This window comes from Pseudopipra pipra, chromosome 14 (genome assembly GCF_036250125.1).
Source record: "Pseudopipra pipra isolate bDixPip1 chromosome 14, bDixPip1.hap1, whole genome shotgun sequence".
NCBI classification, from domain to species: Eukaryota; Metazoa; Chordata; class Aves; order Passeriformes; family Pipridae; genus Pseudopipra; species Pseudopipra pipra.
The window spans coordinates 20,485,624-20,511,707 of NC_087562.1; the positions used below are offsets into that span (position 1 = coordinate 20,485,624).

General features: G+C 42.5%; 1 protein-coding gene across 2 annotated transcripts in view; it reads left to right on the forward strand.

Annotated features, from left to right (window-relative positions):
* The first annotated feature begins 2,045 nt into the window (after positions 1 to 2,045).
* CDH11 (cadherin 11) overlaps positions 2,046 to 26,084 on the forward strand; it is an 82,179-nt gene continuing 58,140 nt past the window's right edge. Inside the window, exon 1 of one of the 2 annotated variants that reach the window (XM_064671357.1) lies at positions 2,046 to 2,257. The gene's annotated coding sequence lies outside the window, so the exon portion shown is untranslated. Of the gene's footprint in view, positions 2,258 to 13,790; positions 14,098 to 26,084 lie in introns of those variants that run through there. The other variant, XM_064671358.1, reaches the window with a different exon arrangement.

A 26,084-nucleotide genomic window follows, 5' to 3' on the forward strand; every position in this document is an offset into this window, starting at 1 on the left:
TACCAATCAGTCGTCTTGTTGCCTCATGCTTGCAGCTCAGTCCCCAGTGTGTTTCTGGGTTTGTTCCCCTGTCTGTCCCACAGCTGCTGCCCTTGTTTGTCACCAGCACCATGTTCAGTCCCCTGGGTGCCCAAGTGTGGCCCTGGGTGCTGTGTTTGTGCTCAGGCAGCCTCAAACCCTCCCTCCTGGCACACACAGGGCTGGCCCTGCTGTGCTTCTGAACTGAAATGGGAACTCTCAACAGCTCTCTGAAGCCATTTTTATCCTCAGTTCTCCAAGCCCCAGCTCTGCAGCCAGGAGGCTCCTGCTCTTTCCCTGGGGCTGACATAGGGCAGGATCAGGATTGTTTAGCCTGGAGAAAAGGAGGCTCAGGGGCAGCAAATCGTTCTTTACAGTTACCTGGAAGGAAGTCGTAGCCAGGACAGGGTCAGTGTCTTCTCCCAAGTAACAAGTGACAGGACAAAGGAAAATGGCCTCAGGTTGCACCAGGGGAGGTTTACACTGGACATGTGGGAAAATTTCTTCACTTAAAGGGTTGTCAAGGGCTTGTCCAGGGAAGTGGTGACTCAATCACTCAAAGACATGTGGATGTGGCACTTGGAGACATGGGCTAGTGGTGGATTTGGCAGTGCCGGAGAAATGGTACTCGATGATCTTAGAGGACTTTTTCAACCTAAACAATTCCATGGCTTGCTGCTCCATTGTGTTATGCTCAGTGTCCCTCAGCCTCCTTAGGATGCATTGTTTATCATCTTTCTTCCTTTCAAAGTCTTTGTTTGTACAGTGACAGCTTTTGTGCCAATTTTTTCCTTTGCCTGGAGTTATTGGCAGAGCTAATTAAGCACAGAATATAAAAGCCTCATTCTCTGGGGTTGAGTGGTGTGGTCAGAGCAGTGTGAGTGCAGCCTGGGGGGCTGGGTTTGCCAGGGGATGGGCAGATTAACTTCACAAAGTGGTACCAGGGTACCAACAGCGAATACAATCCTTATTCTGGAGGGGCCACGTGTTCTATCCTTCCTTGCCCTGCTCTGTGCTGCTCCACAGCCGCACAGATGGCACTGGGTGCGTTCACAGCCCTCCGGGAGCACACAGGTCCTGGGCACTGTGGGGGAAGCTGATGGGTGAGAGGGGATTTGCAGGCTCACCTGTGTCTGTGCGGGATGGCAGGAGGGACTGCGTGCTGCCTCTGGGTTTGAATGGGTGCATCAGCTCAGGGTGCTTCCCCCGGGGCTCACAGCCCCTGGGTCAGGAAAGTGCTCCCCTCCGTCTCCAGCGGGAGGGCAGAGGCCTGACCTCACCTCTAGCTGTGAGCTGTAACAGACCGAGATTCATCCACAGTCAGAAATGCTCGGGGAACTTTGTCTTTTGGGGTTTTTTTCCCTTTTATTTTCCCACTTCTTTTTTTTATTCCTGGACAAATGTCTGTTCCTGACAGGAAACACGACTGGATTCCGTATAAAATGCTGTCTGTCCAGCCCAGACTACTCTCTGGGTGCCATGAGGCGGGGGTAGCCCCCGTGCAGGTATTTCCACGGGGCTCTGCCGGGGGCTCAGCCCACCTGCGGCGTCCCCGCCGCCCTGGGGTGGTCCTGGGCATCTGCAGAGAGGCGACGGGGCAGGGACAGGGCAGGGACAGTGCATCCCTCCTGGAACCCGCCGGCACAGGATGGGGGTCCCCGGCCCCCCGCAGCCGTGCCCGTGGGTGTCTGGGTGACTGAGAGAGGGCAGAACCGACCCCTGGGGAGGGGACACCCTGCCCCTGACTGGGCATAGGGAGAGGGTGCCCTGGGCTCCTTCCACCCCTTACTTTGCCCCTTCAACCCCAACTTGTCCCTGCGGGCACCAGAGGAGCCCCAGAAGCGGGGCCCGGGGGGCAGGGGCTGCCCGGGAGGGCAGGGCCGGGGGGCTGCGCTCCCCGTGGGCTGGGGGGAAGGGAGACGAAAATCGAGACGAAGCAACAGCCTCTAGCTTTTCCCTTCCTCTAATCTCGCTTCACTCCCCTTGCTCCCTCTCCCTCCCTCTCCCCTTTCCCCTCCCTCCCTCTTTCTAATTCCTGCCACTAGCTCGGAGCCTCATTCAGCCGCCGCTGCCGCTGGAGCGTAATAGGCTGAAGATGCCGCCGTGCCCGCTCCGCGGCGAGTTGTGAATGGGACCCGCTCCTCTCCCTGCTCCGAGGGGCCAAGGGACGCCGCCAGCCCCGCTGGACCCGCAGGCGAGCGGGGGGAGCCCGGGGGGAGCCGCGACCGGACCGCTCTGGGTGAGTGGGGAGCGCTGCGGGCGCGGGCAGAGGAGCCGGGAAGGGAAGGGAAGGAGCGGGGGATGAGCGGCTCCGGCGGCTCGGCAAGGGAGGATGCGACGGGGGGATGCGGGCGGGGACACCCGAAACTTGCCAGCTGCGGAGCCAGGCAGGTGTGTGGGGAGCGGGATGCGGGGAGCGGGATGCGGGGAGCGGGATGCGGGGCCGCGCGGTGCGGGCTCTGCGGCGGCGGCCGCGGGTCCCCGAGGGCGCGATCATCTCTCCAAAGGGAGAAAGGAAACGCTGTGGCAGACGGCGGTTTTTATTTTTTTTCCCCTCAGTTCTTGCCCGGGGGCGGGGAGGGGGAGGGCGAGCGTTTGGCCGATTTGAAATGTTCCTCCCGAGAAGCAGATGCCGAAAGCCCCGAACTGAAAATCTTTTACTTGCTCTGTAGCTCCCAGGCACGAAATGGATATGCAGAAATTAGGAGTGCATGAGATGAAGGATACTCTATCCAGAATGAAAAAGGGGAAGGTTTTGATTTACATCCTTCCTTTCCTTCTTCTTTTTATTTTTTTTTTAATGTATTTTTGCTGGCTTTCAAATGCATTACTATTCTTAAGGTACCAAAATGGTATCTGTCTCTAACACGGGCTAGTCCAACAAGCATTATGTTCCTGGGTGATGCATGCATAAGCACATACTCAAGACAGGTAAAATAGATCAGGCTGTGGGTCCCCATAAATACCATTAACTTTTATTCTAAAAGTGCTTCCTGTGAAGCCCTGTGGGAGCACATATAGCAGTCTGACATCATGGTACAAATGCCTTTACCTCCTGTAGAAGCCCCCTTTATTGTCTACTCTTTTAAATATTCATTTGGTGAGGAGAGAACCAGTATATGCTGGGAGACCTTCTTTGTACCATTGCTACAAAGGACAGAGTGGCTGTGTAACACAGTATTTACCTACCAAGATATCTGTGACAAAGAAACCTCTTTAGCAAATGAGGTCACTAATTCAGAAATTGGCCCTTTATAAGGAGAATGTTCATTTCTTTTTCATGTTCCAGTTACTAGGAACTCTTCGGGAAAGACTTTCTTCCTGTTGATTTGTGATACAATAAGATTTTCACAGACTCCATGCTCTCTATTAAGGAATTAAATGTTTTTAATTATTTAATAATGGAACTGTTGAATGGAAGCTCTATCAAGGAAGCATGAACCCAGGCACTACTGAATATCTATCCCTTTTCCCCCTCCCTTGCTTTTCCATCTGCTTCAATGTTTCCAAAGTCTGGGTGATTCTCCAGGTAAATACTTTGTTCTCTTTTTCTGCATTGGTTAAAGGATACCCATAAATAAATAGGCTTTCAGTGCAGAAGTTCTGCAATAATTAATCTGACATGTGCCTCAGCCAGGTCTGTCTGCTGAGATTTGGAGCACAAATCGATGCCTGTGCTCAGTCCTTTGGATGATTTTATAAGGAGACATATTACAAGTCTGTGGAAGTGGAATTGCAGATGTTTGCTCATGAGCAGTAGTTTCATGGCAGAGCAGCTCAGTTCGTGTCTGAGAGATGGGCAGCAAGAACGGGGGGAAATTGGGAGCAGAAGGTCTGGTTTGAGCTTCATACCTTAACACACAAGTCATTCTTTCAGCACATTTCTCAGTCTACTATGCTCTAGAAACAGAAGTTTCTCTCTGTACTTCAAAGGCAGTTCTCCTTCCTCTTGGAGGAGAACAAAATAAAGTTATAGAACTAAGAACGAGAGCTTCAATAAAATAATTAGCAATTCTTTTGGAAAATTTTACCTAAGGAATGTCTTTCTTCTGCTGTTCTTGGGCCCTGGAATAGAATATTTAATTTTTCAATTTTTTTTTCCACCTCAGCCCTGCACTAGAGCATCAGAAAATGAGCATGAACAGAGAATGCTATTTATAGGCTTCTCTACATCAGCTTTAACTTTGCTACAATTGTAAGTGTTGCCTGTCCAAAAAAATCAGTAGGAACTAGATTACTTCATTACCAGAAACACTCCTGCAATAGGACATGTCAGGAGATAAGTCACTGTGATTTAGCAGTAGCAGTTTCAGAAGAAAATATGTATGGAAATGGTTGATTGAGAGATAGAACAGCTAAATTAATTTTTCTTTTGCATAACAATATGGGAAAACTACAAAGATTGGAATGATTTCAGTGATTCGTCAGATAAAATTCTTCAAAGTATACAATGTGATTTCAGCTTCAATTAATAAGCTATTCTGACAACATCTGACATACTTAATTTAGTGTAAGAAACATATGTGAAATTCAGAGTTACAGTAGACTAACATTTTTGTTTTCTGTAAATGCTATAACCCAACAAAGCATAACTTGACAAACGAATGTTTTATTGCTGGAATTCCACAATAGAAGCTATTTCTAGCTCAGACATCATAGAAATTTAAAAGTAATTTCAAACTTAAAACCAGCGTCTCTTCTTTTTGGTGAACTCCTTAAACCAATCCTGAATTCATTTTGTGAGCTGGATGTTTAGTCAAATATCTTCAGTGTGTGAGGAACAGAGGTCTCATCTGGAATCAATTAATGTGGAACAGTTTAGCAACATTCTTCCTAGACTTCTTTTTTTGTGTGTGTCTGAGTTTTCCTAGCAGCATTTTAAGCTAAAAATCTGTGTATAATTTCCTATGCCATACCCATTTGTATTTTTTAATGGCACTTCAGTTTTCATTGTTTCTTTGTTGGGGCCAACCTAAAGCTTAGGGAAAGAAATTACAAGATGGCCATTGATTTAAATGGAGATTGGATCGGGTGCTTTGTCTGTGTGAATTAGGAGGACTTTACACTTCACTGTGGTCATTTTATGCCATATATATTTTTTGTCATTTATATTTTTGTCATATATATCAGTTAAGGAACGTTGTAGTCATATGCTTCGGTAAATACTAGACATAAACTCTTACAGTATTTTGGGAGAAAATGCAGCAGAGCCGTGTTTGAGTTTTGACGCTGAGGGCTCTTAGACTGGGAAATTATCGATCCCTCGGAGTGCACGTGCCGAACAATCAAACCCCTTCATTTGCGGGAGGAGGGACTCTGGGCCATTTCGTTCCTGCGGGAGGGGAGCGGATCTGCCCTTGGGGCTCTGCGGGGCGGGGACGTTGCGGGACAGGGGCGGTGCGGGGCCGAGGGGATGTGGAGCCGGAGCGATGCGGGCCCGGGGGCGGTGCGGGACAGGGGCGGTGCGGGGCCGAGGGGATGTGGAGCCGGAGCGATGCGGGCCCGGGGGCGGTGCGGGGCCTGGAGACATGCGGAGCTGTGGCGGTGCGGGCCCGGGGCTGTGCGGAGCGCTGCTGGCGGTGCGGGGCCGCGGGGCCGTGCGGGGCTGCGGGGCAGCGGGCGGGCACTAGAGGGCAGCGCTGCTCCGCGCCGCCGGCCCGGGAACGCCGGGTTGTTCCCGGCGTAGCATCCCGGGGGATGCGGGACCAGCCCCGCCGCGTTCCGGGCCGATGCTCCGGCACTCGGCCGGGATTAGCAGCTCTCGAGCCGCTGGATCGCGTTACCGCCTTGCGAAGTTTTGAGATCCTTGTCTGGAGACAAGCTGACTCCACAGCCGGAGCGTGGGTGTAAAATAGCAGCTCTTTAAGGGGTTGGCTCTCCCTTTCTTCCCTTTTCAAAGGCAATGTCGTGTTTCCTGCGATGCCAAGGGTTTAAAGCCGAAAAAAAATGATACGGTGAAACAAAATATATCTCTTTCAAAGAGGTTATCATGTTTGAGAGATCTTATAAAGACATCCTTGATAGGAAAAGAAAAATTATAAATTAGGTCATATTGGTCTAATTTTATCTGTACACAACCAGGTCAGTGGAGCTTAGAGCTGAAGAACTGAGAAAAGGAGACTGGGCCAAATCATTTCTGCATATCCTACAGCACCTTGGGATATAAAACGTGTTGTTACAACTCACTATTGCAAATCATAGAATCACAGAATTGTTTGGGTTGGAAGGTTCCAACTTCTGTCTGGTCTTCTTTCGCTAGACCAGGTTGCTCCAAACCCCGTCCAACCTGGCCTGGATCCTGATGAACAAGGACATACATGATAATAAAGGTTTTGAGAGGTTGCAGGCATGGAAGCAGGTTCATTCCACTTGCACTCTTCTGATGTTCTTCCCTTGACATCACTTGGAGTGTTGCTAAAGGCAGAATTTTGGGCTACATAGCTCTTTGATTTGACTCACAGACCAACCAAACTCCTGTGTATAAGAACTCTATGCCATGACTAACGAGTGCAGAACTTTATAAATTGCATTATTATGAGCAGAGATGCAGCCAGATAAACCAATGCAACTAATCAAAATCCTTGCCTACAGCTTTGATGCCCAAACCAGGCAAGACAGTGCCACAACAGCTGTACAGCTGTCTGATATAAGATATTAATTAAGAATTAGAGTAACAACACCTGGTGAGAGTTAGTAGCTACTGCACAGGGAAAGTGGCTCGGCACTGTGTTGCAAAGAGACCCAATAACTGTCCATCCTCTGCTGCAAGGCAGGGAATGTGCCTTCAGCCATCCCATGTGCTCAAGGTGGGTGTAGAGTTAGAGTTGCCAGCGCTGTTCAGAGCCCTCCAGAGAACATCCCTCATGGCTGGGACATCAGCAGTGCCTTGCAAGCCACCAGGAATCCAGAGACAAATCTGTGGAGCAGCCAGTGCTGCTGCTGAGCAGTGCCCTGGGGATGGTGATGTCATGGCTCATTTTGCCTGACAAAGGCTCAAGGTCTCCTTCCATAACTGCTGGGGTGCTGTGGTGGCTCTCATGGATCCTAGTCCCACTGAATCTGCTGGCTCCGTGAGCCATAATTTAGCTCCTCAATTTTAAAGTGCTGCCTTAAGCAAATTCTAAGTGGGTCTTGTGTGGCTTTTTTTTCTTCCAAAATCTGGCAGTGAGTAAGAGCCCTCTCCCTTCTGAATCAGCAAGAGTTCATCAGAATTCTTAATTGTAATGCAACGGCAGGCAGAGTTGGAGTAGTAGAAATCAATGTAAATGGATTAAAAGAAAAAGACCAAGTAACTGAATGTAAAAGAGGAACCAGGATTTTCTGAAGTGATTGGTGAACTGTGCAGCAATAGGTTTCCAAATATAATTCATTATTATAATGGCTATTTAATACTTCATCAACAGGTAGACTGTAGCCACATTACAGATACACTGACATCAAATGCAGTTGTGGGTCCTGGAGTTTTCTAAAGCAGACAAAACTGAACAGAGCTTTGGTGCATGACTGCCAGCTGTAGGAAATGCCCATCTAGGCAGTAATTACAATTAAGGTCTCATTTGATGATGTTGATACAGTCTGACACTGCTCCAGTAAGCCCCCACAGGTGAAAACCAGAGTGATGAGCAGAAGGAATTATATTCCATAACCCTTTAAGAATTATATTCAATAACCCTTTAAAACACAATACACACAATCTCTGAGTTTGTGAGCTACACATTTAGCTTCTTACCTTTGCATGGTGCACTAGACATTACATTTCTGGTGTGCTCTCTTGCACCCACCATCTCTTTTCACGTGAGCTCCTAATCGCACACAGTCTGTGCCAGCTTGGGAAGCTAAAAAATGCCTTAACTTGATGCCAATCCCACAAGAGCTGCTTCTTCTGCCCCACATTTTAGCGCTCTTCATTTTATACAGTGCAATCATGAGACAGTCCAAGTGAAAGAGTTAAAGTTAAACTGCTGCCATATAAACTCTGGTTCAACATAATTTTTATCCCAGTGAGGCTGCTGATATATATTTTTAAATAAAATAAAACTTCAGAAACATATTAATTGGTCTCAGTGGTTAAGTTAAATAGTTAAATACATTCATACATATCATTCTGCCAAGGATAAGTCATTAGTTCAGTATAAAGCAGAAATGATGGCTCTATTTGAGTCAGGAGACTAAACCCTATTTCCATTAATGCTAACTGTTTTATTAATACATGCATGTGTCGGCATTAAGTCATAAATTTAAATGGTCTGTCCCTTCTTGATTTAAAGTAATTATCTCAAAGATCTTGGTTGCTGAGTGAATGACTGTGTTACTGCTTTCATCTTTTATCAACTAAGTTTTTATTATTTGTTTTTTGTATGTAGACATTTTAAGGCAAACAAAAGAAATAGAGTTTGTGCAGAGTTGACTGGTATTTGAACCAAAAATAAATGTGTTTTCAAAAATACCTGTAACTATACCAGCCTCTAGATGAGGATTCTCAGACATTTTTAGAAATAACATTACGTACCTGCCTACAACTTATGTGGACTTTGTGAACATTTATGTATATTTTCATTCATATTATGGGAAAATTTTAATTGAAATTGCAACCTTTAAACTGTTGGGAAAAAAAAGGCATTCAAAAATTTATCCCCAATTTTTGGGAATAATTTACTTTTTTCTGAGAGATATCCTGAGGTAAATACAGGATTTGAATAGCATTTACAAAACAAAAGACTGGTCTCATTGGAACTAGAAAACACATCTAAAGTTTTAGGATCCAATTTTAGGATCCAACATTGTCCTTTTCAGAGCAGGGCCCCCAACAGTCCATCCTCCCTGCAGCAGACTTGGCCACACACTGATGTTGGGATTTCTGAGCATCACTCACTTCGTGTTGATCTTCAGGACGTGCTGATCATCAGCACAAGGTTCTAGTGCCTTTCTTCCTCTCAGGGTGCTTTGTGTCCAGGGCAGAGATGACTGTGAGCTCTTCCCAGGCCTGAGCAATATTAAAGCAGTTCAGTGCTGCCAGGTTAATCCGGTCTGTACAGAGCAGAGAACAACTCCCCCATTCCACTTTGCATGAACCACAGAGATCACCAGGCTGGTGGGACTGAGATCACTCCAACATTTATCCCGTGCACACACTACAAAGCTATTTTTCATTTTAACATCCCCTTCCTGTGCTCTTTCAGTATATTTTTCTTGCAATTGAAATTCCAGTGAAGATCTTCAATATTTCACATTAGTGAAAGCCACTGTTCATTCACAGTTTCAAATCCAATTTCTCCAGACATAGGGGGCTCCAAAATTTTGAAAAGTAATTAAATAATAATTTTATTTGGGGCTTTGATTCAAACAGAAAATTTTGTCCAGTGCTGATTTTTGCCTTTTTATTTGTTACTGTTCCAATTATAGATGGTATAGCTGGGAGAATATGGCTGATTAGTATGCATTTCAATTCTTTTAGCACGGTGGCAATTTCCATAGCATTTCTTTTTTCTACAGCGAGAAGAAAACATAGCAGGCAGCAGCATTTGAATGCAAACAATTTACCATCTACATGCAAAAGGGCTGATTAGGTACCAACATATGTGACTGTGGGTCAGACAAAGAGGTCACAATAGTTCTTTCTGTCCTTAAAATTGTGAATTTTGCAATATTATATTTATAGGAAAAAAATCTGTTCATAGATTAATTATGCTCATGTTTCAAGTACCAAGTTTAAAAATCCTCTGAGATCTCCAGTAAATGGTTTTCTGTGGTGCTTATACCCCTGTAAGTGAAACTAGTTTGAGATGATCCCTTCCTCAGTGATTCCCAATCCTGCCCTGCAGTTCACAGCCCACTGCCCCGCACAAACAAAGCTGATTTGAAAACTTCGGAGTTAACTGGGGAATCTGCAGGATCCGGGTTAGAATAACCCAGGGACAATAGTTAAGGCTGCTGTCTCTGTGCCCTTGGAGCCTTTCCTGTGCCCTAGACTTGGTCCTTGGCCTTTCAGGTTCCTGCATCGTCATCTGGAGTTCACACTTGCCTGTGTGTGATGATCTTTCCTGCCCCTCAGTTCGATGGATCCTCCTCTCCCTCTATAGCACAAAATCTGATATTTAGTGCCTTCTCCTTTGACCTGATTTAAACAAGGGTTTCCCATTCCCAGCCTGCAGTATAATCATACCCCTCACTACAAGCTTGTCCAGTGACCTTCTACACACATTAATTAGTTTTCTGGATTAGCAAGAGCCTTATTTTTCTGTGTATTTGTCTTGGTACATGTCAAGGTGCTGGGAGCAGTTAAATATGTTAAAATTAATTCTCAGTAGGTTCAATGACTTCAATAATTCTTCATAACAAAGAAAACTCCACATTTATATAAGGCAGCAGTGGTGTGATCTGAGAAATACTTGAGCACTCTCATGACAGGAGAAATGGAAACCAGCCTTACAGCCTCACTAGACTATTTACACACAATATGCCGATGTCATATGGAACTAGGACATGATGAACTCCGTAAAAAAAGGTAGCACAAGGATTCACCCTGGGCCGCAGTGATGTGCTGTCGTTCTAGAGCATCACAGATTAGTAAGTGGTTGCTGGTTTGAGCTTTAAAGGAGCAGTCAGAAGACACGAGGAAAATCAAAATTCAAAAGTCAAATTGTTAATTCATTTTGCATGACAGGGACTTGACATTGAATTCCATCTTATTGTGCCCTTCAGTGTGTATTTGTACTTTGGGAAGGCCAGGGCAATGTCCACTTTATTTAATATAAGCTCAGAACTTTATTATTGTCCTTAGCAGTCTTTTTTAATGAGTTCTATGAGCAGGCGAGTTTAAACAGCTTCTCTGATGTTTGCTCTTTACTGGGTAAAATTCAGACTAGTGAACCTGATATAAAACAGAGAAACTGTATTGGAGTCCAGGGGGTTGTTCACTGACATTGGGATTTTTGGTCAGCATCCTTGATGTGGGCATTCCAAGCAGTGTTGGTGGTTCCACCAATGCACGTGTGCAGCTGGAGTTTAGCTGGAGCTGTGTATTCCAGGGCTCAGCCAGGTTTTGGTCCTACTAGAGTCAGGAATGCTCTCAATGCACCATCATATGTACAAAATTGCACTAATATTTGTTTAATTATCCGGTCAAATTGAACAAGAAATGAGCTGGGCTGAAATAATGAAGTCTAGAGAGAAAGTGCCAGCTCTGATCTTACCAGCATTTGACAGTTGCTCATTGTTGTGACCTTGGCTTTTTTCTGATGAGCTGGAGGTCAGGAAGTGAGCTCCTGTAATTGCTGCCTTCATGAGGTTCTGAGGGCCATCCTCTGCTGCAGACTCAGATCGGATTGTCCACATGTGTCAGATTACTGACAGACTGGGTGCAATTCTGTATTTTGGTCATGTAGCTGTAAAATCCTGCTCCTTCCTTTATGATATTTCCCTTCAAAAACAAAGGACCAACAAGTTAGCTCTTGAAAGTCATACACAATGTGAGAGCTACCAAACATGGCACTTTCAACTTCTATTTACTTTTAATTTGTAAAAAAGTTACAGAAGGTCATTGATACTTTATTAAGAAAATAATGTAAATTAAATTAATAATGTGTACAAAAGACTTTTCCATTGGTATTAAATCATTTTGCCCACTGGAGGAGAGAAGTTTGTTTTGCCTAGAGGTGTATCCCATCTAGAAATTACATCCATTTTTACTAGAAATGAAATCATTCAAAATGACTGCAGAAAAGCTTGTGTTTTAAGTGTTCTGTGTGCTTTAAAGTAGACTATGTTTAACCCATAAATGCCTTGGGCAGTTTATTGCTTTGAGTTAATGAATGCTAATTGCTTCTTGAATTTGAGATCAGCAGTTCATCCTTTAACACGTTTCAGGAATGTTACAAGGCGTGTTTACTCAAATGTGAAGGCTTCTTGTTTCACGTGTTAGTTGTATGTGCAGCTCCTGTGACTTAATGGAAAAAGCACATTAACTTCATTTCTCATTTTTACTGATTCGTTATACACATTTGCCCCTTGGGCTTCATAAAAGGCACCAAGTTTTATTTTCCAATGGATCAGAAACAAACCAACTTTTTAATAACATATCAAGCATTTTAAATGTAAATACGTGAATTTCTCTGTGCATCCTCATGCCCCAAAATAATTTCTCTGTTATCTAGGGGAATCCAAGCATATTCATTATGCTTTTTCAAGCCTGTATCCTTGTGAATTGAGACATCAGTGCATGACAGGAATCCTTTGCACAGCTGTGCCTTGAAGGACAGATGCCTTTCTGCCGTGAATGATGCCAGAAAAAGTCCTGTTGCAAAACTGCTTTTCCCACTTCTCAGTAGTCTAGTGAGGTCATTTCCATAATCCATGGAACTGCTAAAATTAGGGGTACCTATATGCCTGTGTTGTTGGGGCTGTGTAGGGAACTGAGTAAGATATTGCTATATATTAATTATGTGTTCTAATTATGTCCTTTTAGTAACCTCCTCGTGTCCCAAAAGAATCCTAGAATGAATGAAGAGGAGCATAATTCCTCATTTATGGAGAGGAATTCTTTCAGTAATGATATCCAGAATGGCAAATCAGCTGAGAGTAGAGTGTTTCCTAGTTTGTGTACCATCCTGCAGGCTTTGGCTGGTCAGGCAAGAATGACTTCACCAGGTGCTTGCATTTGATGGGAGAGGGAAGGCTTTTGTTCTTCCTATTTTAAGAGTGTTCTTTCAGATGACTAGAGGAGAATGTGCCCACTCACATCTCTTTGGGGGGAAATAGTTGGAAAGCATAGACGTGATGGAAATTCTTGTATTGTGAGGACAAACCCCTTTGCTTCTCAGAAGTATTTTAACACATCTCAGTGTCATGTCATCTAAAGAGCGGCTTCCAAAGAATGGTTTTAAAACAAGTTAAGTTGACTGGAAAATAATTTCAGTTTGTTTGGGAGGGAGAGTTTCAGCCTTTCAATAAACATCCCATCAAGTCTGTGGTATAGGGATCCTATTGGATCTACTATGCCTACTGTGCTCCTATTGGAGCAGCATTCCCAAAGGTTTGCTGTGGTGCTCCCTTTGGAATGCCAGAACTGCTCCCTTTGGAATGCCAGAACATGGCAGGAAGTCTGCTACTAGTGACAAAAGGGTTAAAACCCATATGGGCTAGTTATCTGTCTGGAGCTTCAAACAGCCACATTCTACATCAAAAAGGGACTGCAGCGACTCCTTGATCAAAGCTCAGGTAATTTAATTATTTGCCTTCGTGAATCAAGGGGTCCTTGAACAAACTCGGGATGCCTGGATATTAGAATATGGGAAATTCATTGTTTCACTCCTACTATTCCAACATCAAAGAGAGCCTTTTCCTATAAACAAAGCAGTCTGAAGCCAAAGAATTCAAGCAAAAGGTGGTGTGGAGAGATTCAGTTTTCTAGGAGTTTTGCGAGCTGGAAATTAAGCTGACTCCTGTGGGGTGAGATATTTACCACTGTGATTCTTTATGTCTGTTTTATGTACGAAAACATCTGTACCAAATCCTGCAAACTGAAATGCTTAACTCCTGCTCTTTTGCGTTCTCTTAGTTAACATTGGTTTTCCTGTTTCTCGGTTTTAGGTGATGTTTTCTATTTTGGTTTGCAAATCTCTGTTTGCCAAGCCCTAAGTGGCTCTTTGACCACGTCATGCTTTGAGATTCTAATTAGCGTAGTACAATTAGTCTGTGCCCCCTTTGCGGGGGAGGGAGCCCAGCGCTCATTCCTCCAGCAGCCCCTGCCAAGAGCCGGGATAAATTCGGGCAGCCCGTGGTCACTCCCACTCTGTGCCATCGGCAGCAGCCCCGTTAGTTCAGAATTAATGACCCAAAAATGGATTGGCATTTTTAAAACCACAGCAGAGGAGAGTGCACTGATGCCAGAATGGATCCTCAGCCTGCAAAAGTACATGTTCCTTTATTTCTAGGAAAGATGAATTCCTTTGCATCTTTCCCTTTTATTTTTATTCTAGCATTTTCTTTTTTCGGGCTGTCAAATTTTCTCTCACAGCTGGGGCCTGACCCTTCTTCTTTCCTTGTTCATGGATCAAACGTAGTATACTAAAATTTCTTGTGGTAAGTGCCAGTCTCGATGTGTGTGTTGTACGTTTATCTGCGACGTCATTTCTGCATGAAAGCTCTCATTGCCTGCGCTGTCCCGATTTTGTGTGTTGTGTTCACAACCCGCACCAGTCCTGGGTGTGCAGCTGCTACTGAAGGCAGTGAGATGTCTCTGTGCTGAGTGCTTCCTCATTTCTTAGCAGGAACTAAAATAAATTAGCGGGAGACAAGTCAGGAGAGACAGGAAACAAATGCAGTCACTACATGTGACGACAAATGTTTCCGAGAATGATATAAAAATTATGTAAATAAAAAGAAAATAAAGTAGGTTGGCTCATCCCACCTGCTCAGATTTGCCTGGGAAATAAGTGTCACAAATTTCTGATGCTGCAGATCCTTTTGCAAATGAAAATTTTTCTTTAAAAATGGGATGGAAATTCTTACAGAATAAATGGGCTGCAAAATGCAAAATTGGGACAAAAAATTATTTTATATAACAGTAAATAGTTAAGAGTGTGGTATTTTGCAACTCACTGGTGAGTGTATTGTGTTTCAAATGGTGGTAGGATGCTTGGAGAAACATGTTCCTCTGCTTTGTATAAAGAAGGTATACTGTTCATATATTAATTGACTGTAGAATTCTATCAGCTCTGTGCACTGAAGTTGCTTACAGTAAGGTTACAGAATTAAATCAACTAGACTCAATTTTAAAGACATTCCATATTCCTGCCATGAAAGCCAGGTAACTGTTACTGGAAGAACACATTGTTCATGTGAAACTTTTGAAACCGCTGGGTCTGATTTTTCAGTTTCTTTAATTTGGACATGAAACTTTTAAGCTTGAGAGACCTTGTTTTTAATATCAATGAACTAAACAGGGTCAGTTTATTACCACGGGACAAACTCATTCTGGGTTTTCCAACAAGTCAGGCAGCACAAAGGGGATTATTTAACTCAAAGGGAAGTTTCTGGGTATTTACAGCAGCATTCAAGGCAGACAGGTAGTATTGTCAAAAAGTTTTCTAGATGTGTGTGTGTATATATATATATATATAAAAATATATATATACATAACAACACACAGGTTGTCTGTGTGTGTATATATAGAGAGATTAGATATGTGGAAGAAATTCCTCCCTGTGAGGGTGGGGAGGCCCTGGCCCAGGTTGCCCAGAGAAGCTGTGGCTGCCCCTGGATCCCTGGAAGTGTCCAAGGCCAGGTTGGATGGGGCTTGGAGCAACCTGGGCCAGTGGAAGGTGTCCCTGCCCATGGCAGGGGGTGGCACTGGGTGAGCTTTTAATTCCCTTCCTACCCAACCCATTCTGTCATTCTACGATTCTATATGAGCTATGATTCCATATGAATCCTTCCTTCCTGAAGGTGTATCCCAGTTTTCCTGTGAGTTCTCTGATGTGAGCAGGAGTTTCTGGAAGCCTTACCTGGAGCCATCCCGGCTCTGTGGCTGTGCTGGTTCCATGGGCAGGGGGTGATGCAGTGACAGTGCCCGGGCCATTACCAGAGGAGGAGGCATTGATTAGCAATAACACACTTCATTAACACTGCACTTTTTCAATCATTGTAATTGTGGCTCTTCCCCTAAAACATCAAGTGGAACAGGTTTTGTTTCAACCAAATCAATCTAATGTGTTAAAATTTACATAATTTCCTCTAATTTCGTTTATAGAGCAGCAGGAATTTTAATTTGCATTGTCTGTATAGTCTATAATCAAAGTGTTAAGAGCACAAGGTTTATTCATTATGTATGGCATGTGGTGACAAATTTACATAATGGGCTGCATCTTGCTGAAATATTCCTTCTTTCCACACACCCACCTTTGCAATTTTGGCTATAACTGATTTTCTATAAACCTGTTAATTCAATTACACAAGCCTTTGGGTTCCACAGAACACTTACTAGGAGAACTATCCTTATAAAAATTAAAAAGTGGATAAAATGTCATATGGAAAGAGGAGAAGGGCTGAGGGAAAGCATTGATAACTGGACTGTGTTTCCTGATTTCAGGAGAGAACTGATGTAAACCCACTGAGGTGTGTGCTGTTGCTGTATAGTGAGAGATTGGATGAAAAGGTGCCTTATGTTTGTTTAGTGGCAATTAATATATAGAGTCTATTCTATTAAAAATTTCACAATTAAGTTAGGGACTGAAAAGCCATTAAGCAGTTGAGATGCTGTAAATGTAAACCTCCATCATTCACTGTTGTCTGTCAAGGCCAGCCTTTCTTTATGAAAATAAAGTACTTAGCATGATTCTTTTTTTATAGAAGATTATTATATTTTAGTAAATGGAGAAAAAAATTAGAATTTTGATAACATTCATAGGAGATAAAATTTTATCTAAGTGAGGAATGTAAAGCATCCATTGGTTTAGATACATAAGTCATATGGAGCATCCCAGAACATCAGATTTATCATTTAGATCTTTGATTGCTGAATTTCAGATATAGCACATAACAGACAGTTTCCCTCTCCCTTTTGCTGCCTAGGTAAGGATATTCAGACTAAAATGTAGGAATGTACATTTATTTTTGTTATATCAAGCTATCTTGTAATCCAACTGTATAAACAACAGTATTCCATGTACTGGCATGTACAGAAATTCAGGTAGTGCAAGATTTACTTACCTTTGATCAGAGAAAAGCTCGTGACAGAAATACAGAATATATTTAGCTGTTGACAGCAACTCTCTTTGTAAGAGATTATGTGGACAGATGTTTCAGTCCTCTACAGAAACATTCATACAAATAAATTTATTAAAACATACTTAAATCTCTAATCTGATGTTAAGAGTTTAAAACTGTCAAAGTGTATTGTATTTAAATTGTCTTTTAGCCCATGCCAAGAGAAGGGGGTGTGGGTGTATTACAGGCATGATGACTTCCGTTTTCAAGTTATATAAGTACAAGAGCAAACACAAATCTGACATTTGTGAACATTTCAATCTCTGTATAGAACTGAAATGAAACCTGTTTATACAGTAACTGTTGACATCCACCGTGTGCCAAAAGGCTTGTAAACAGTGTTATGTCCATGTAGATACAACAACTGCATCTCAAAAATGAGAGTGAACACTATGATTGAGTTCACACTGCCAAAGTTTTAAGATTAATACCTAGGGAAAAGGATGCTCAGTTGGTTTAGAAGTGCAAAAGACAAATGTAAAGCCACTTAACCTTTGAGAGAGAGAAAATCCCAGGAAAGGGGAGACTCATTTGAGCCCACCACTAAAAGGGCCTATTAAAGTGCTAATGAGGCGCTCACACCGACCACTTTTGTCCCCAGCTTTTCAGAGCAGTTGCTGTATGAGCTGCACAGTCCTTGGAAATGCCACCTCGTTCTGCTCTCCAGCTCCCCTGGCAAGAACTCTCCTGCCTGCCTTCCCTCTTTTTTCTTCCTTACCTATTTTCCTATCGTTTCTCCACATCCACTAAATCTTGTTTGAAAATCTGCAAGGAACTACCAAGGTTTACAGAGAGAAGTGACATGTAGCAAGGGCAGGTCACGTAATCACGGCTGGCTGTTTGCCCAGCCATGTTCTCAGAGATAAACAATCCATGTTCTTCTAGTGGTGCCATTCCAGTTGTAGGAGCTGTGGAGTAGGAGGTGAGAGAATGGGCTCCAGTTTTTAATTACTTCCCTTCTATACAGAACTGTATGAACCCCGAACTGACCTTGTGAGCTTTGCAGGATATTCTTGGTACATTGAAATCTCACTTGAACCACACCTGGGTTTGGATTCTGATCAAGCATCAGCACATCTTGCTGTTGATTAAACATCAGCTGAACAAATGCCAGTGGGAAATGTCCCCACAGCTCTTTGTAGAGCTCCTCCTGGCCATCTGCAGGGAGCCAACCTGGCTGTGAAAAAAACCCGGAAGAAACAGGGAAAGGTGAAAATATATGAAGCTATATCAGGTTCAGTGCCAGTTTGTACCCTCTGAGGTTGTACCCTCTCTGGGGAATTATACCTGGAGGTTGGGTGAACCACAAAAAGCTCTGCATTTTCTTCTAACACGGGTGAATTAAACCAGTGAGTTAAGTTTGGGAAATCTCTCTTTCTGCAGCAGCACCTCCAAGTGGCTTTGTCCTGCTGCTCTGAGCTTTTGAGGGTAGTAAAACCTGCTGGAGTCTAAAGAGTCCACTCAATCTGCTATTGCCATGAGAATAAAATCCAATAGGCAGGGCAATATATCTTAACCAGAGTCGCTGAGCAGTGCACTGACTGCTGCAGGTGCCATCGCTCATATCCCACTTCGTGCAATCTGAGATACACATTTCTTGTCACTGGATTCAGCAGCTGTCATGTAGATCAGGCTTCAGCCCAAATCTGTGTTTGTGGCACTCTCCGTGAATAAGAAGAATGTGGCTTTCAGCTCAATGTGAGAGATGAAAGAGAAATCAGATAAAGTTAGAATGTTTTACAAGTTTAGAAAGTTGTCTCTTGAAATGGCTACAGAAACTTGGGCAGCCAGGAAAAATGAAATGTACGTTAATCAGTTGAAATAGCAGATATTTATGGTAAATGCTATTATGTACAATTAAACAAGAACATTTTTATTCTTGTGAAAGGTTAGAGCTAATCGAATTAGAGAACTGCCTAAGATTACAGTAATTAAAAGACCAACCGCACCTCCTTTCCAACCTCCAGAGGGGTAGTTTGGCATCCAGTCAGGAGAACAAGGCAATGGTTCGTCTTTGTCTCAGATGTCGTGACTTGGGCTGGCTTGGGTCACTCATTGGGATTGTTTTTCGATTTTACTTCTGCAATATGAAATGTGATTTTTTTCCTAGTATCATCTGGGGCTTTTCTATTGCAAACCTGTTCCTCTTCCAGGACCTGGCTGGATTTCTCAAGCTCTCTTCTTACTGCATCTTATACCTTTAGGTTTTTTGTCTTGTATTGCGTGTCTGAAGTCTCCTATAGCATGCACTCAACCCTAGATGCTGCATCCATGTGATGGTGCTTTAGTGGCTGCACCTTTCTAATATGCCTCTACTTTTCCTGCCCGAGGTCCTGGAATTGGACCATAAAAGTTGGTGCTCCTCATTTATTTAGAAGTACAACACCATGTGCATAGAGGCAATTTCTTTGATAATTTACATGACAACACAGAAGTGAGAGCAGAGATCCCTTGTTTGAAACGCTAATATTTACAAGGTGCTTTAAAAGTGCTAAAAATGTTGACAGCTTTCAAAGGAAATAGATCTGCTGCAAATAGACAAAATAGTCCACTAATTTAGTGGTTCTTTCCTTCCTTAATCCTGTTTCAGTTCAAGGACTATACAAAAATTCTGTAGATTTAGACCTATTAAAACCTATTTAATAGTTCTTTTGGAAACTTCATTTTAAATCAGGGAAAGATCAGCAATATGACATTGCTGGCTCGAGAGGAAAAATGAAATGTCATGTAACTGAAAGAAGTGCTACAACTCTTTGTGAGGTAATGGCTGTAGGTTTTTTCCCCGCATGATTAGATTTTATAAATCCCCTGCCGTGTTCAGGTATGTTCTCATCTGCCCATCCTCACTCGGGATGACGAGCAGCAGTTAATGACAGCGCTGGGATTTTTGGCACCTTTTTTCCACTGCACTGACTCGGTGCTCACAGGATAATTATCTCCCAGCTCTGCTCTGTGGCTCTGAGTACAGGATGTGCATCACTGCTCCTTCGAGAAATTTCCCAGGAATCCATCAGTGAAACTAGGATTTCTAAGTTGTTTTGGGAAAAGTAACCTTGAGTCCAAATCTGATTCCTGCAGGGGAATCACCAACACCAGGTTCTTCTTTCTCTTTTCTGGTTCGCTTGCAGTGAATTCTGGGCAGGTTAGAGCCTTGTGATAGGGGATGATCAGCAACGTCGTATATTCTTGGACAGGAAAGGAATCAGGGTACACATCAGTGTGGAGGGCATCAAAGCTTTTGGGGTTTGGTTAATGTGCTTCAATGCAACGGGAAAAATCATGGAGGTGCTGGATTTATAATCCTTGTTCCATGTTAAGTTTTATGCTGCAGGAAGCTGTTTGTGGGCTCCATCAGGAGAGCTGAAATAAAAGATAGAATAAGCAGTGCCAGAGATGGAAAGAACACAGATCTTTACTCCATATGCACTCTGTGGAATAAAATTTCTTCTTATTCCTCTTATGTTAAAGAAGAAAAATATAAAATTAATTCTTATTCAGGAATTGTCACCCTAATATTGCTTAGCCTTTCATCTTTTTAGTGCCTGGATCCCTCTTTTAACCTATGCCTCTGTTGCCTATTTTTAAATATACTAATATCACAGATCACTTTTCTACATTCTTGATCTCCTTCAACTCCATGAGATTTTACTGCTGAGCTTTAATGGGTCAGGTGTAAGAATGCCACAGAAATGCCACAGAATGCCACAGAAAGTGGATTCCCAAACTCGGCTCAAGTTTTCCAGACACTTACTACAGGAATCTACAGGATCCCCCTTTTTCTCTCCTTTTGTTTTTAGTTTTGGGTTTGTTTTCCTTTTTCCTTTTTTTTTTCTTTTTTTTTTAAACTGTAATTATAATTATTTCAAGCATAATTACATACTTGAAAATTTTGAGAGTACTAAATGTTGTATAAAACACTAGACCAGGCAGCTAATATGCATCTTCTCATCCTCAGAAGCAAATAGTGTTGGAAGGCTTCTGAAGAGGCCGTAGATTGCTGCAAGGCAGCTGAGTGAAGAGGATTGGATTACTTCTGCCACAATATTCACGTGGCGCTGAGCCTAAATGGCTGTCAGAAGAGTTTGTCCTGTTGAATGATCAAGATAAAGCTGCTGCAGCCCTTCCAGCTCTTCAGCTGCACCAGCTTTAATTACCTAAACCTGGACTAACCCCTCTGACTCGGTCTGGCTCTCGTGAACTGCAGTCCTGAAATACCGCACCCCGAAGAACATCCTGGGGTGAATAGTTACTTCCAAAGGCAGTTGGAAGAAACGCTGTTGGAATAGGGATTTTTGAGCAAGGGAATACCAACACATCTCTTAAAAGATTCTGATAATAAGAAAGTAAAGAGTGGAATTTGTTACAATTACCTTCTTCAGATTTATTTGCCATCTTTTGGCTCAGAGAAGACAAACTCTATTTTCAGTGGGTTTTCTCTATAAAATATCTCTCATGATCTTTCAAATTAAATATTATGTGTTTGTTGTATTCCCACAGGGCCTGAGAAAACCAAGGGGTGTATATTGGATTAATGGGCCTCTATTGAAATCCATACTTTTATCTTTACTATTGGAAAATAAATTTTGTGAAAATTTCCTAAAGTGTATCAGATCACAAGATATCCAGTGTATTTAATGTGCTCTTTTCCAACCAGTTCAGTATGACTATTTCAGTTCCAATTATTTGTTTCCTTAGGTTTAAAATTGAGGAAATGTAAGTATTTTATTTCAGCAGTAAACTGTTCCTCGAGGAGATGTGAGAGCACATCAGAATTAGACAAAATTCAGATAAAACTAGCTGTAATAATATCCCAAGGAACTGTTAAGGTTTTCAAAAGAAAGAATATTAAATTAATACAGGGTAGTAATTTCTTTCAAGTATTTTCTCCAGATACTATTGTTTAGAATTTCAATTTTTTTTTCTTATTCTTGAACTGTTACTATTTTCTCCAGCTTCTTTTAGAATAATGTTGCCAAGTATCTATTTCACTCCTAAATCAAACTGTTGCAATTCTTTATGTAGAAAAGAAAGATCATTTTCTACCTTGAAGTCATGGTTTGTCAGCTGCTAAAATAGGCAAAAATCATAAAGCGACAGACTTGCTGTAATTTTAGATACTTATTTCCTGGAAGAAAAAAATCTTGAATTTTTAATTCAGAAGAAAATTAATCCCATCCCTTAGTATTCTTAGGAAATGACTCATGGAACAGTTTTCACTCACTAGCAAATCTTTCTGTGGGTGAGATGTAAGACTGAACTGAGGAGGAACCACTCACGCCCACATCGTGGCACTTGGACTCAACTGACTCTGCTTTCCAGATTTATTTCTTTGTCTGCCTCTTCTTTCCCTACGGGACAGAATATAGGGATGTACTGGAAGTCATATGGGAACATGGGAATGTAGGTACAGTTGGTGGGAGGCTTTCACTTTGTGTAGCATCAGTAGTAGCTGTTTCTGTTCAGCACGATGGGAACAGGGAAGATCGACTAGATGAGACTCGTAGAGCTACGGGATATAGAGGGAGCCTCTCCAGGGAAGGGGGCTGAAATTACTCCTTTTTTTGTATTACTTTATTCACATTTGTGATCAGTTTTAAGGCAGGATAGTAGCAGAATACAAAATTTGCTTCAAAGTAGATATTACCTCTTGAAGGAATGTGTTCTCTCCAAACCTTCTGCTCCAAGTTTGAAGGGTTTCTTCTGTGGTTCAAAATTTAAAAAGAAAAAAAAAAGTCTCGTGAAGGAGATGGTTTTGGTCTTGTTCTGCAGTAGGAAGTGTTGCTAATATAGTTATGCCAGGATATCTGTATCAGCAAGGATCCTTATTTTAAGCACAGTATGTGTTGGCAAAGGAATGCTTTTATCAGTTCGTGGATAAAACCCATATAGCAGAAATGACTTGTTTTTTGCCAGCTGAAAAACTTGTCATGTTTTTGTCTTACTCTGTTTTCAGTGAGGAGGGGCTGAAACATCTCTGATGTGGGCTGGACCCATATTTTCAGGGAGCCAGAGAAAGCGAGAGATTGCTAATTTAGACAACTCTGAAGTTTCTGTTATTCTTTTAAAAATAATTTCTAGAGTCACAATTTTAAAGGAACACTGATACCACCAATAGAAAATGTGTCAGTGAAAAGGGATTTAAGGTCTTGCAAAAATTGACAGAAATGATTGATAGAGTTTGTGGGCTAATGTCACATTTTCTAATCCAGAGAGATCTTAGTAAAAAAAGTGAGTTCTCCTGCCATTGCGGATTTTTTTAATGGCTTGTTTTATGGCCTTAACCAGGTCGTTCATCTCTTTACACCTTCCCAGATGACTGTGCCCATCTCTTATAATATGTTTGGACATGGTTTTAGAAATCAGAAACCTGTAGGAAAATAGGTCCTACTGTCAAACCAGGAATAGTTCCCAATGTAAGTGATCTAAAATGGATGAGGACTTTTCTTATATAAAAACCTTGTGCAGGAAACTAAACACCCATGGATGTAACAGGCACCAACAGTGACCTTTAGTTCAGAACCTGCAGGAGTTACAGTTTTCTATGTGCATCAACATTAAATTAGCAAAATGAAGCACTTCTTATCTTGGAATGTCACTGGCAGATCAGTGGTGGATCAGTGTGTCATCCATAGGCAGCATGATAAAATCCTTAGTGCAAAGCACCATTTCCATTGGTCTCTGTATAAACTTGTAAATGCAAATGTATTTACTCCATCCTGGAGTGTTTTCCGTGTCTGAAGGTAGAACTGTTTAAGGAGAGATAGGACAAAAAATAAATAAAAAAAGTTCTCAAATGCCTGTCACAGATCAGTCCTTGGATATGCCAAGAGCAGTCACAGGGGATAAAACCACAGCTCTTTTGCTTCTTGCCCACTCAGAAATGTTAGTGCAGCACAAGGGGCTCTCCAGCTTTTTCCAACTGTGTAAGAAGCACTTCATTATTGCTGATAATTGAGAAACTGCCAGTGCCAAGTTCTTGTTCTGTCCGAATCAGCTGCCTGGGGTGTCCTCAGGGCAGGGCTGGGATGGGTGTCATGGGCTGAGATGGGCTGAGCCGCTGAGCAGAGCTGGGACACTGAGGGGCATGTTCAAGGAGAGAGAAGATGCACACATGGCAGGAGAATTCCTTTCCATAGAAGTCTTTCTGGGGCTATTTCCTCCTCAGCATTATTTGTTTCTGTGCAATGCTTCTGTGAGTCTATTCTGCGGGGATTTAGTACAAATACAGACTGAGAATGAGCTGACACGGGATCTTTATGTTGTTGGTAGGTTGAAAAAAGTGCTTAATAAACATATACTTTTTTGGTAGTATTGTCCTGTACCATGATTCTCTGTTCTGTTTGTTTGTCTTTTTTTCTTTCTCTAAAAATTAGATCTATTGAAAATGGCATGCAGTTTTGGTTTCTTCTTTGTGAGAAAGAAGAGAGAGAGAACTATCAAATGAGAGAGTTTCTGACAATGTTTTATGCTCCATAGTTATTTACTCCTCTGTATTTCATAGACTGCTTTGCATTTTATTAGTGTTTTCATTATTTCTACATACAAAAATCATCTGAATTAGGAAAAAATATGTTCTTTACTTTAGAGATTCAGGAATAAGAAGGGGAGTTAGGCCAAAAAAGGAAAAGAGTTACCAATGCAAATGCCAGAAAGATACTTAAGGTTGTTAAAATGACAAATTAAAAGAACATGTAAATTTTAAGGCGTGTAAAACTTGCTCTGCTTGGGGTGAAAGGCAGGTGACACATTGCTAGGATCTCTACAGTCCAGCAGCTGTGACAATGATATTTTGGCTGTCCAGAAAAAGCTGTGCTATTCCTAAAGACACTGTCAGCTTCATCCTGCCTTCCTCCCAGCTGCAGCTGGTGAATCCTTAGCTCTTGTTAAACAGACAGGACTTACAAGATGTTTTATCTCCAGCTAAAAACTACCTGAGAAAAATCTGACCTGAAACTGGTACTGAAAACATGTGAGTATATAATGCAAGAGAGTGAAAAGGTTAATATGGGTTTATTGAATTGGAGTTCTTCCTTCCCAAGAACAGGAAGAATTTACTCTTGAACTATAGCAGTTTATTTAGGGTGATACCAAAGGGTGATGAAAGAGGATGAAGTGTCTGCTAAATACAGCAGAGATGCTCCAAATGTTCTTTGCCTCTGCTCAGATCTTACCAGGGTTATGGAGTAATAATACACCAGGATGGCTTATCTCTTAAAAACTCTACTATTCAGCTGAACCCGTGCTTGGCTTATCTATTTTTTTTCTAATGTGTGGGATTACAAACTGAATATAAATCAGATGTCACCTGATTCACTCATGATGTTTGTTGTCAGTGCAGCAAAGTCATTTATATCATTGGTAATAAAAATAGTAGTTGCTTGAGCTGATGTATTTTATTAGGCTTCCTATCAATGGAAATTATCCTGACCAAATCTGTATTTCAGCCCAAGTGGTGGGAATTACAAAACCTCACTGTGATGTTTTTGATTGAGGGAGCCATCAAGTTTGGTAATTGTAGCTAATTATTGCTGAAAATTGGACTGCAGTTTGTTTGGATTTGACAGCAGAAGTGTCGGGCATTCACTGGACGTAGCTTATGAGAAATTCTAACTGTGATTATGAGGGCTTATCTGAACAGGTGCTTGCCATAAAGTCATGGTCTTGTATTCTCCTTTCCTCAGAATTTATGTTAAAATTAAACAAATAGATGTAACATTTGACCTCACATGCAGTGGAACTGTATGTTTTGGGGTTTTTTTTGATTATGGTATTTCTCAGTAGCTGCATATCTGCACAGTGTCTGGCTCTGAGCATGTACCAGCCAAGGAATGAAAGGTTGAAACAAGTGAGAACATATTGTGCCACCAAGAGTCTGACTTAAAAAAACTCTTGGGATGCTTATTACAAATAGTTGAAATGAAACCAGTCAGCTAAGGAGGCTTTACAAAGTCTCACACCAGCCAGGTCTGTGTAATCTCCTGAGGTTTAAGAGGGCCAAGTGATTGTGCTGCCCCTGGGCCAGGGCAGCCCCCAGGATCAATTCAGGCTGGGGATGAGCAGATGGAGCAGCCCTGGGAGAAGGACCTGGGGGGCTGGTGGGGGACAGGCTGGACATGAACCAGCCCAGAACCCCCCGTGCCCTGGGCTGATCCCCCAGTGTGGGCAGCAGGGCAGGGGGGGATTCTGCCCCTCTGCCCCTCAGGTGAGACCCCCCTGCAGAGCTGCTCCAGCCCTGGGGAACAGCACAGCGAGGACATGGAGCTGCTGGAGCAAAATCCAGAGGAGGCACCAAGATGAGCAGA